Source organism: Mustela putorius, unplaced genomic scaffold (assembly GCF_011764305.1).
Source record: "Mustela putorius furo isolate JIRA1106 unplaced genomic scaffold, ASM1176430v1.1 tig00003898_pilon_pilon_pilon, whole genome shotgun sequence".
NCBI classification, from domain to species: Eukaryota; Metazoa; Chordata; class Mammalia; order Carnivora; family Mustelidae; genus Mustela; species Mustela putorius.
The window spans coordinates 21304111-21317492 of record NW_025422047.1 but is presented as its reverse complement, the minus strand read 5'-3'; positions in this window follow the sequence as shown (position 1 = coordinate 21317492).

The window sequence follows — 13382 nt, the reverse complement described above, 5'->3', positions numbered from 1 at the left end:
AGGCACCCCTGCAAGCATGCACCCTCTCTGCCTCTCAAAAATAAAATAAAATAGGGGTCCCTGGGTGGCTCAGTTGGTTAAGGCTCTGACTCTCAATTTCAGCTCAGTTCATGCTTTCAGGGTTATGGGATCTGTTAGTGTAAGGACCTATTTAGAAACTGTCCCTGCTCCCCTTCCCCCAGGGGATTTACTTGGAGACAAGTCCCAGAAACCAGCTTCCGGTAACAAAGCCTAGATACAATGGTGGGTCAGGCGAGGTGGAGACAACTGATGGGGGGGGGGGGTGCATACTGTCTCCCTCGTTACCAAGGAGTATATAATAGGCTGGTTCAAATGTCTACTAGGGTAAATTGTAACTCAATTGGTCACCTAGCATCACTCTGGAGTTTTCTCTGTGTGTTAACAATCTCATTGGCCACCTGTGCATGGCCAGGCCCAACTGCATGGCCTTTGCCCTTAAAAGCTAGTCTGTGAACCAGAGAAGGGTCGCCCTCTCTTGTAAGAGGTGCGGTCCCGAGCATTTGGTTAGGTTCTTGATGCTTGGCGCGAAATAAAGCTTTACTTGACCTTCACTTTTTATCAGTCTCACTCCTTTAATCACGTACCCATTACTGGGGCGTAACAGTTAGGTCCCCCAATAATGGATCTGTGATTAAAGGAGCGAGACTGATACAAAGCGAAGGTCAAGCAAAGCTTTATTTCGTGCCAGGCATCAAGAATCAGACTGACCAGCCAGGGCGGTGCCTCTTAACGGAGAGGGTGACCCTTCTCTGTTTTCACAGACTAGATTTTAAGGGCAAAGGCCATGTGGTTGGGCCTGGCCAAAAGGCCTCCCAAAGGGCAGGGCCCATACTCCTTGGGTAGCTAGGGAGACAGTATGCAACCCCCCACTGATCCTTGTCTCCACCTGGCCTGACCCATCCTTGTATCTGGGCTTTGTTACCTGGGGCTGGTTTCCAGGACTTGTTTTTAAGTAAGTCCCCTGGGGAAAGGGGAGCAGGGACAGTTTAAGGGTTAAAGAACAAGGTTATTGTTTAACCTTAATTGAAGCCTCTGGCTAAATAGGTCCTTACTGGATCGAGCCCAGCAATGGGCTCTGTGCTTAGCAAGGTGTCTGCTGAAAATCCTTTCTCTCCTTCTCCCTCTTCCTCCCCTATTCTCTCTAAATAAATAAATAAAATCTTAAGAAAAAAAAAAACTTATCTTCCCTTAAAAAAAAAATAAAATAGGGCACCTGGGTGGCTCAGTGGGTTAAGCCGCGGCCTTTGGCTCGGGTCATGATCTCAGGGTCCTGGGATCGAGTCCCGCATCGGGCTCTCTGCTCAGCAGGGCGCCTGCTTCCCTCTCTCTCTCTCTCTGCCTGCCTCTCCATCTACTTGTGATTTCTCTGTCAAATAAATAAATAAAATCTTTAAAAAATAATAATAATAAAATAAAATAAAATAATATAAAAATAAAGACCATATGAGACACACTGTGATCTTCTTTCAACCACTGTTACATTCATGTCTTAGGTTGGGTTGCCTGCAACAGATCCCAAGATCAGGCTTCACTTGCAAGTGAAGTACTAAATGCTCCCAGGAGGAACAGGTAAGAGTTTGAGAATCAAGACAGGGATGGAGAAGAGGATAGGGCGTGCTTCCAGCAAAGTGCCAGCCTCAGGCTGATTCTGGAAGGGAGGTCTTGAGCACAAATTACACCTCAGAGTTTATCCTATTCTGAAACAAGTGATTAGGTTTTTGTCCTAATTCAGCTCAAGCTCACCCTAGGTCCTCTGTGCAGAAGCTGTGGGAAATGATAAACCAGTCCAAGGGTTTCTGGAACCATTTCAATAGGCCCCTTACACTGCATTTTTGATGACTCATAGCTGAACCTAATCCTCACAAGTACCAAAGCCATTCTTGGAGAGGGAGAAGTGTATAGGAAGGTATAGGAACCTTGATGTACACAGAACCAAGGGTGTATAGCAAGGTATAGGAAAGGAAGAAATAGAAAACCACAAAGTGGGGAAAACAAATTGTAGTCATTTGGACTGTAGGGGAAGCTTCAAGTGCCTGGCCAGTTTATACAAAAAGAAACCAAGAGGACCTTTGAACAAGATGATTCAAAAATGAATCTGGTGATGACCTATGGGATAAGGTGGAATGAGACTCCTAAGGGGCAGTGCCCATTGTTAGGTCCTATTTGTAGTCTAGGCAAAAGGTAATCATGGCGCAACCCCAGGTGAAAGTTCTGGGAAGGGAAAGGAGCAAAATGATTGCAAGACCTCATATAGACTGTCTTTCAAATTGTTGTGATGTGAGAAGCTGGAGACAGAGGACCCAAGTGTGAGGCTGGGCCTGGGGTCCAGTCTATCAAACACCACCTTAAGAGAAGGATGGTGCCAGCAACAGAACTGGGGAAGAGGAAATGGAAGGAATTTTAGAGGAAATATGAATTCTACCTATTGGATATAGTGGTTCTGAGAGGAAGGGAAGGCTTGTCATTGGGGTGCCCAGCAGACAGAAATTCAAGGCTGAAGAATCCTGCATGGGGCTGTGGATTGGGGCCACAGACGATACATAAGTGAACATCAAAGTTTCCATTTTTTATAATGTTCATATGTTGTGAGATTTTTTTTTTCTTTTCTCAACTATTTAAAAATGTAGGGATGCCTGAGTGGCTCAGTTGGTTAAGCAACTGCCTTCAGCTCAGGTCATGATTCTGGGGTCCTGGGATCAAGTCCCACATGGGGTTCCCTGCTCAGCGTGGAGCCTGCTTCTCCCTCTGCCTCTGCCCCTCCTCCCCACTCATGCTCTTTCTCTCTAACAAGTAAGTAAATAAAATATTGAGAAATATATATGTGTGTGTGTGTGTATATATATATATATGGGGGTCGGGGGAGTGCATCTGGCTGGCTCAGATAGTAGAGCATGCAACACTTGACCTCCAGATCTTGGGCTCAAGCCCCATGCTGGACATAGAGCTTACTTTAAAAAAAAATTACTTTTTTAAAAGATTTATTTATTTGACAGATCACAAGTAGGCAGAGAGGCAGGCAGAGAGAGAAGGGGAAGCAGACTCCCTGCTGAGCAGAGAGCCCAATGTGGGGCTCGATCCCAGGACCCTGAGATCATGACCTGAGCTGAAGGCAGAGGCTCAACCCACTGAGCCACCCAGGCGCACCCCCCTCAAAATTTTCTTTTAATAAAATAAAATAGAATAAAAATGTAAAAAAAAAATTTTCACATGACACAGAGAAATAGGTGGCAGCCAGACTTGGCCTAGGAGCTGTAGATTGCCTTGCTCTGGCCTCCCGATTTTGGCTTTAGCAACAGCTAAAGGACACCTCCTTGGAGACACTGACAGGCCCATGAAGTGCTTGCCCCCAGGGGCCCATACAGCTGTCACAGTGCCTCCTCATTCTGTGGGCTGTTCTCAGGTCCATGAAGTGCTTGCCCCCAGGGGCCCATACAGCAGTCGCAGTGCTTCCTCATTCTGTGGCGTGAGAACAGCCAGGAGGCTTCGCCTCAGAGCCCAGAGGGTCCTTCTCTCTGTTCCTTTAGCTCAGGGGTAATAGAACTTCCAGCAGTTACCACCTCTAGTCACCACAGTGCCTCTGTTTGTTCGTCCAACCCATCAACATCTGATTACCAACTCTCTGTACTCACCCCCTATTAGGAGTGCTTTCCATGGAATTGTTTTCATGGCTGGGCCCAGAAGGACAAAGAAACCCTTCTGTTTAAGGGGTGGGAAGAGCGAAAGGAAGCCAAAAAGGAGTCAGAGAGGCAAGAGGCAAAGTAGGTGTGTTTTAAAACTGAAAGGAAAAGAAATTGCGGAATGTGGGCCCAGTGAGCCACTGAGAGAAGAGGAAGCTTGAGAAGAGGCAGATGACTACAAGACTAGAGAAGTACCAGACCTTCCAGAAGCAGCTGCCAGGGATGGCAGGGGTAGAAGCAAGCTGGAAGCAGACACAGCCCCGTCTTAGTGATGAGGGAGCAGGAGGCTGGCTGAGGACAAAGCAGGAGCTGGCGCCTTGCACCCCCTCTTCACCCTTTCCCCTCCATAAGTGTAGCATCCCTCAGGCAGCCCTGACTGCCATGAACAATAAGCAAATAGTTAACTTGCAGAGCTCACAATCCTGCTAGACAGGAGTCTCCCTTGGCTTACAATTGTTCTAAATCTCACTAACAAAGACGATTGATAGCAGGATTGTGAGACCCCACCAAAAAGTCTCCCAAAGATCTTAATGTTAATGGCTGGTCTAAAGACAACATTGATCCAGCAGCTAGGGCAAGGCCTCCAGGCAGGCCTGGAACATCCTGGCACCTTGTAGGCCCTCTTTAGCATATGAAAACTCCACTGAAACCTCCCTTCCCCTCACCTTCCCCCAACAGCAGGGTACATAACCTGCCATCCCTCACAACCCGGGGCAGCAGCTCTTCCTGCCCACGAGTCCTGTCCCCGTGCTTTAATAAACCACCATTTTGCACCAAAGATGTCTCAAGAATTCTTTCTTGGTCATCGGCTCCGGACCTCAGCCCACCAAACCTCACCTAGGTTCTAGAACTTCATCATATGGCGCCCGAACGTGGGGCTGTGAGTCTTTACATTTGGACTCTGAGCTTCAGTGCAAAATTGGTGAGTACTTTCTCTCCATTTACTCTCGTTTCAGGGGCTTTTAAAGGAGTATGGGCTTATTGGAACACTTGCATGTCAATTGCTCAGGCTGTAATCCTCTAGCCCGTGGCTACTCTACGGGGAGGAGAGCGTCTGCCTTTTGGCTGTAAGTTAGTACCCTGGCCGGAATGGCAATAGGACCCAGAAACTTGATGGCCTCTCTTTATTCCTGTTCTTGTATAAAGTTGTCTCTCTTGGGCACGGGACAGCCACCTAAGTCACCAGGACGGCTGCCAATCTTAAGACTCCCGTGTGAGGTTTCCTCCTGACTGATCAAATGTGATCCCCTCCACATGCCCGGTCTAGCCACTTCTGGCCGCGAGACCTCCACTGGGAGCCGGCCGAAACCAGTACCAGATTGAATTAAAACGCAACCGGGGACCGTTTCCTAGGGAAGTTGGCTGTAAGGACCACATGTGTTGGAATGTCGCATAGACCATGATGGATTTCAGACTTTACTGTTTATCATCAGTGTCTTCTGCAAACCGCCTAAAGCTATGAAATTGGGTAATTTCCCCTTGCCAAACTTTTCTAGTATTTCCATGGGTTGATATGGCAAAACAGTATGCAGTCTTCAGGACATACGATGGCATGGCACAAACATTTTAGTCCATTCACCAGGCACCCATTGGCAGCCTAGGATGCGATGGGGAAGTGGAGGGACGCAGGTACCCCTCCAGGGCCTCTTATGGCAGGAATGCCTTCTGGGGAAGGCAGGACGGTGATCAATAGCGATTTTTGTTGAGGGACGCCTCCAGTCGCTTTTGACACCTAAAACCTCTGACCTACCCTGTGTGGGACACCACCCAGGAGTCGGAGGATTTGGTAATGGACCTTCATTACTTTTCTGGAAGCATGGCCTCAGTAGGCTTCTTCAGTTCCCAAGGACTCTACCTTGGGGTGCCTTTTAACCCACTGGAAATAATTTGGATTGCAAAACTTAGGAAAGGACTGAGCTCCTGTAAGACTGCATGGCCTCAGTGGGATCTATCAGTTAGATCTCTGCAGGAAACAGGACAAATGGACCTAGGATACCTTCACTGCTCATACCTCGGCCTTCATTGCTCTACACCAGGACCCCAGACTAAGGGGCTTTTGCGAAATGTGTTTGCCCAAATGAGTCAGCTAGTAAACTTTCTCCTGACATATTGGATGGAAATTACGTAAATAAGCCGCCTTCTAGTAAACCCAGGTTGCTGGGCCATCCCTAGCAAAGGGGACTCTGGCTTTATTTCTCTCTGTTTCTCCTAACAGATGTGGGGGCTTCTCCCTCACTCACGTCCCGTGTTAATGGCTATAACTGGAGCCAACTGGGGTTAGTCTAACTCGAGACAGACTATAAGGAATATTCCCAAGCAGCTGCCGAAACTCTCTTTGTTTCAGGGAAGTTTCCCTGTGTTCTCTGGCCTGACTTGGACTGTCTAACCCCTCCCCGCTTGCTGGTGGGAAAGCATGGCGTCTGCTCCTCTGTTGGGGCTTAAATGCTTATGAGCTCTGAAACCGGGAATCCCTTCTCTGCCTCCTGGAAGCACTTTGTTTCCTCTGTTTTCCCCTTCTGTTTCTACACCAACGTGTGTGCAGCCTGCATGACTGGCCTCTAGATCATGCACCCCACAGCTCCTTCTCTCTTCACTGTCAAGGAGCAAGAAGAGCACCCCCTGGACCTAACACTCCCCACTCCAGATCTTCCCACACATGTCTCAGGTAAACATTCAAAGTGGAGTGGGCCCAGGTGGAACGTAAATCAGTATTGGAACTAAGTTAAGTTTGTTGGTTTAATTAAGATAGATGCATCTTTGAAGTTAACAGCAGTAAATGTGAAGCTTTTATTCTATCAAAGTTTACTGAAGGTTAAATAAGCTCATGTTATTTGTTAAAATTTGTTAGCAAAGAAATGACTGAACTGATGGTTAATTGTCTATCTCAAAGTTCTAATGGGTAATTGCTGAAGTAACTTTCAAAGTCTTTGGTAACCTGAAAGTTTTAAAGTTTTGCTTGGATGACAAATGGAATTAAATTGTGGACATCTGTATCTTAACCAAACAGGATAAAATGCTAAGTCGTTAATTATTGGATGTAGGTTTGTGCTTTTGACTTCTTACTGCAAAGAAACTAAGAGTATTTAAAACTGTTGGTAAACGTGTTTTGCACTTTTCATAAATTTGCAGTTTCATAAATTTGTCATCTAAAGAATTGTTGTAACAGTTCACAATTGGTTAATAACTAAAGGTGTTTCTAAGAATACAAAGTTCTGCTTAGTGTAACTAAGACTGATGGAAATAAAGGGAAACTGTATGTAGGAAAGTAGAAGATATGTAAGAAAGATTTAAGGAGTGGGAATACATTTTGTTGAAGGGAAGGGAAGGTAATTTTGTCCTAAATGAGATGGTTGTTTAGAAAGAAATGACTTGGGACAAAACCTGAATGCAAAGGAAAGTTGTAGAAAGTTTGGGAAGGGAAATCTTCAGAAAAGGAATTTTAGCTATGGTCAAGAATGAACTAAGATTGAAATGAATAGGTTTTAAAGGTACATTGGTACAAGACTGAAATTCTCTGTTCAGAAGGACAATGTTTTCTTAGATCAATTGATCTGCTGTTAAGAAAATGTAAATGGTTTTCTCTTTGCCTGCCCAGAAAAACCAGTTTCTATGTTTTGTTTTATCAGGTGTTTAACATCCCTAATTATTTTAGGCATGTGCTTCAACACTTTCTAAGATTTTAGCAAATGTTGACAAGATTTAAATTGTAAATCTCTTTAACTCAGGCTTTTCCTTGGTATGTGAAGTTGCTCATGAAGTACTACTGAACCAATGATAAACCTTGGATTACATTTGGGAAAATACTATAACTATTCTAGAGATTCTACGCACTTCCTAAAGTTTTAATGTTTTGAGAGATCATCGCTTGATACTGTAATTATGGAAATGTTATGTATCACAGAAATAACCTGATTTCCTTGCAGCTAAATTGTAAACTCCTGTGTCTCTTTAGCTCTAACCATATCCATTCTGAGTTTTTGTCATTTATAATTGTTTTAATTCTCTTGTAAAATGAGTTTTATCTTCAAGGAGATTCCTATAAAGGACTTTCAGGACAAATACAGATATTTGATATGCCTGAAAATCCTAAAACTGAAATGGGTAAGAATTTCCAAAACTGACTAAAGCCGCATTCACCAGAATTAGTAACATGGGACTAAATGAACTAAAAGATTATAGTGTTGTGTCTCTTAATGTTTTGTCTTACTTTAAACATTGCTGGTTCTCTCTAATGTTTGCTCTTCCAGACTAGGGATACTTTTTCTTAAGTTATCTGTAACTTTACAGAGATGTAAAAGTGCTCATTTGTAAAAGTGCTCAAAGCATTCACCTTTTCTCTCTATCTGAACCCTCTGAAACCAAAAGGTCTCAGTTAAGTATTCTTTCTTCCATGGCAATCAGTCATTTGCATAAGTTCAATAAGAATCTGTTCTCCTTTAACAGGACACCATTGAGAACTGGTTATTTTACCAAGGCTTTGACTGGGATGTCCTATTTGAAAAGACTCAGATATGAGCAGACAGTTTAAAGGAACTAAGGTTGACTTTATGAAACCTGGAGCCATAAAGCCTTGGGACTGTTGGCCTGATACCTTGCTTACAGAGTTCCCAGCAGCCTCGCCAGGTGAGTAAAGAATGTCACTCCTTGGTAGGTGCAGTCTCAGGAAGAGGAACTCGCCCAAATCAACAGGTATTGCAGGCATGCCTGATGGCAAGTACAGGGCTTGGCTTCTGGCCTGGAGAGGCTACTAAAAGTTCAACCTAGAGATTCCTTATAGGAAGTTCCAGCAAAGCAGATTCTAAAAGATCTATATGATCACACTCAACTGTTCTTGCTGAACTTCTGTAAATAATATGGACTTGTTTCACAAGTGAATTAGTCCTGATTTGGCTATCTCTGTAAATGAGGGTTCTTTTAGAGAGAAAAATTATATTTTAACACACCTTTATGGATGTTAAATTCTAGATTTGATTGTCTTTAAATGTTTACCTAAGCTAAACAATTTGAGGTAAACTTCAGAAAAGTTGCACAATAGCTTCTTTAGTCGATCTTACTATTTTGTGGATATATGAACAAGACCCCATGGCACATGATTAAACAACTGGAAAAAATGGGATTGATTTCCCCAACAATAATATAACTTAACTAACACCTTATGTGTGGCTGGGATAAGGAAATTGCCTAAAAGCCAACATACCGCACTCCATAGGATTAACTATGGACTTGTGGAGATAATGGATGACCCCACATTCTTTATGATTGGATTGAATGATCCATGGGGGACTCCCCTTATCTCTTGACAAGTTTTCTCACTTGCCAGTGATCCTCTGTAATCAGGATATTGTTAAGGCTGGACCACTCAAAGGTCTTATTGGTTTCATCCCTTAGTCATATATATCCTAGAGGCCACCTCTGTTGAGGTGCGATTGCAAACAGATGCTTTAGCTAAGCATAGAACAGCCCTCATAAAAAGAGCCTCAAAGCTCACTATGGGACAGTCCCTGACTGTAATGAAGTCCCATCAGGTCCAGATTTGTCCTAGAAGCCAAAGGCCACCAATGGATGATGGAGGCCGACTTATTAAATACTGGGCTACACTAACAGATATGCCAGAAATAATACTTAAAACTTGTCAGACTTTAAACCTAGTTACCTGTATGCCTGAACCTGACCTGTACTTCTTTCTCTATAGAGCAAAAAAGGTTATTGATCTTGCTTACTCTATTTGTCCAGATTTAAGATGCCCCTGTTAAAAATACGAATGACAGTTGGTTTTCTGATGAGAGTAGTGTTCATAGAAAGAATAAGAGAAGCTAGGTATACTGTAGTGCTCATTAGCACTTTTTAATTGCCAAAGCCTAAAAACATTAACAGTGACTCCAAATATGCCTTCCTGGTATTACATGCCCATGGAGCTATTTGGAAGGAAAGGGGATTGCTGTCAAGCCATAACTCCCCAATCAAATATGGGTCTAAATTACAAGACCCTCCATATGGCTATACTAAGGATGGCATATATCAAATCTAGGATACATATTTGTGTTTCATACCCACACCCATTGGACAGCTCACTCAGAAGGCAGTTTTATGCTGGGAACAAAAGAAATCATACAAGTGATACTTGGGCAAAGAACGCACGGTATCTGGGATGGCTATCACTAGAAATGTGTTCCCAAGTAATAGTACTCCAGGCTACTGACTGGTTTGCTACTGACTGGGCAAGGCGACCTGGCATTAGATGGCCAGCTCCAAATGGAACCCACTGGATATGTGGAACCAACCTGTGGCCCTGGCTTCCTCCAGGGTGGGATAGGTCACTGTGCTTTAGGACTTGCCTGGATTCATGGGCGCATTACTAAAACTTATCACCACTCCAGCTAATCTCCCTACTTAATACCAAAGTCTCACAGATACCAAGGCACTCCAGAAAATAGGATGGCCTTAGATGTCCTGACAGCAGTCCAGGGTAGCACATGTGCAATTATCAAGACAGAATGTTGTGTGTACATTCCAGACTATCACAAAAATGTCACAGGACTAATAAAAGACATGAATACCCAGATTAAGGCCCTACAAGATCCTTCTCTCTCAGTGAATGGTTAAGTTCCTGGTTTGAAGGAGGACTATGGCCAAATCTCCTTTTCGGGCTTCTCATTCTTATCGCCTTATTAACTTTAATATGTTGCTTTGTTCCAATAACCCACCCCATGCTGTCCCCTCCCTCCCGCCTCTGACAGCAATACATCTTGGCAGCTGGCCAAAGGTCCCTTGCTTCTCCACATAGCCTCCTCATGGACTCTGCCCTTGAAACTGACACATGGAGTTAACACTTGGCCATTCTACTCAAAGGAAACTCTGCTTGACCTGATTGATTAATGAGCCTGCTTTGCAGAAGTTGACTGACCACCAATAAGAACAGCTAAGACTGGAACCAGGAAGAATTCTTGCAGTTGCACAGAAAGGACCACGGGTGACAGTAAACACCGTAATGACGCCCCGAGACCTCCTCTGTTTGCCATGCTGGTGTCACCATCTTGTATACAAATGACGAAAGTCCAACCATGTCACTGGCTGGCACCTTCACAGAATTAGTGACGTCTTTTACCTTTCACTTGACCTTTTCCCAGCCTCCTACATCCCATTTCCCTACAGTTCCCATTCGCCTACATCCATCCTCAAGATCTCCATTCCCCCCAGCCCAGCCCACCCTTGCCCTGGAAAAAAATCCCTTAAATACTCAATCCCCCTTCTCCTTAGGAAGGTGGATTTGAGAAATTTTCTCCACAAAACTGGTGTCAGTGTTTGGGTTACTGGGCATCGGCAACAGCCCCTTTTCTGGTAACACCCTTGTGGGTCAACAAGGGCAAGCAGGTCACCACTGGCCACCTCTCAGGTCCTTGCAGATGGCTCACCACAGCATGACAGCCAGGGACACCCTGCAAAGGCTGTCATGGCAGGTGTACAGGGTTGGGGTGTTTGCAAAGTCTTCATGAGTTACTAAATCAGCAAATGTGTATTCAGCCCCTCTTATGTGCCAGGGACTGCTCTAGGTGCTGGGGTTACAGCAGTGAGTTTAAAAAAAAAAAAATCTATTCCTATTCCTCGGGGCACCTGACTGGCTCAGTCAGGAGAGTGTGCAACTCCTGATCTTTTTTTTTTTTTTTTAAGATTTTATTTATTTATTTGACAGAGAGAGAGACAGCGAGAGAGGGAACAGAACACAAGCAAGGGGAGTGGGAGAGGGAGAAGCAGGCTTTCTGTTGAGCAAGGAGCCTCTAGCGGGGCTCTATCCCAGGACCCCAGGATCATAACCTGAGCTGATGGCAGACGCTTAACGACTGAGCCACACAGGTGCCCCACAACTCTTTATCTTGGGGTTTTAAGTTTGAACTCCAGGTTGGGTATAGAGAAGACTAAAAAATAAAATATTTAAATAAGTGAAATTAAAAAGACTATTCCTGCAGCATCTGGGTGCTTCAGTGATTGAGCATCTGCCTTCGGCTGGGGTCGTGATCCCAAAGTCCCAGGATTGAGCCTGAGACTAGGAGCTAGGAGCTAGGAGCTAGGGTGTTTGCTGTAGCTCAGGAAACAGCAAGGATACCAGTGAAGCTGGAATGAATAACCCCATGGGAAGGATAGGAATGAAGTCAGGGAGGGTTTGGCTTCCTGGCCTCGATAAGGACTTCAGCGGTTGCTCTGAGTGGAGAGTTTGAGCAGCGCAGTGATGCAGCTAATACATGCTGTAAAAGGCTACCTGTGACTACAGTGGGGAGAAGACACTGTACAGGGTCAAGATGATCCCTCCATCCTCAGAACAATGTTGCTATAGATAGGAATACAAAATTAGCAATGAAAAGGGGGCACCTGGGTGGCTTAGGTGGTTAAGCCCCATGTTGGGCTCCTTGCTGGGGCATGGAGCCTACTTAAGATTCTCTCTCTCCCTGTCCCCCAGCCCTGCTCATGTTCTGTCTCTCAAAAAAAAAAAAAAAAAAGTCAAAAACCAAAAATACAGGCGGGTGTTCAACTGTCTGCGTACCAACAATATTAGAAGAAAAGTTGTGGGGTCAGTGTTGGCTACATCCTAAACATGAATTAGTAGTGTCATGCCATGTGGCAAGCCAGGCGATCCTGGAATATGTGACACCTGACCTACAAAGAGTAGGACGCCAACAGTGACATGTTCGGTGCATACCGGGCCCTGTACCATACAGCTGTCTTGCCTTTGAATATATCTCCCCCCTCCCACCCACCCTGCAGCCCAGGCTGCGTACGGGCCTGGTCTCTCCAGATGTGCTTCCTCGCAGTGTTCTCCCTTCTCTTCGGGCTGTGCTTTTAATGCTGTCATTCACTCAGCAACGACCGTGTGTAAAAATTTAATGAAGAGTGCCACGGGAGAGTCCCTGGTAAGTACTTGAAGCTTGAATCTTTTGTTAATTGCAGCAAGTGATCTGTGTCTGCTGTTGGCATGAATGTCTCTTGCAAGCCCCTCTGGGTTATCCTTTCGAGGAGGGCTTTTCTCCACTTCTCACAGCTGCGCTCTTGGGACATGTGCCCTGCCAGACAAAGGTCTTCTCTGCAGCCCCAACTCGCTGGATTCAGTTTGGATCAGGCCTCATAGCCTAGTCTCTGTGTGCACACAAGTGAAGCTAAGTCGGGCCACCAGGGAGAGCAGAATTGTGCAGGGATCCAAGGGGTCTTTAGGTTCTCCCCTCTTGTTGCCTGAAAGGTTGGGTCCTACATGGTTAGAGCAAGACCAAAGTTTAAGGGACCCAAGGCCAGTCTTTGTCCCCTTTCCTTGTAGGTAATGGAGGAGAGAGTCCCTGTAGAGTCCTGGGTCCAGAAGGAATGAAACCTCAAAGGCTCTGAGGACCCACAGGGGCCGGGGACTTGATGGCAGACATGCAGCCCACGTTAGCTGCACAGCCTCTAACTAGCAGGAGCTGGAGGCAGGGAAGAAGGGGAGGCCAAGACCAAGGACAGCGGGACCGCACACGTTGCACCCACCCTACCAAGCTCTTCTCAGGCTGAGAGGCCTCATGCTCTTCACACTCTTGTGAGGCATGGCTATGCCCAACAGAACAGATAAGAAATCTCAATCCCAGAGAGGTCACGCCACTTTCCCAAAGACGACAAAACTACAGAGAGCCGGCTCAGATACCCACACTGCTGAGAAGAGCCCCCCCA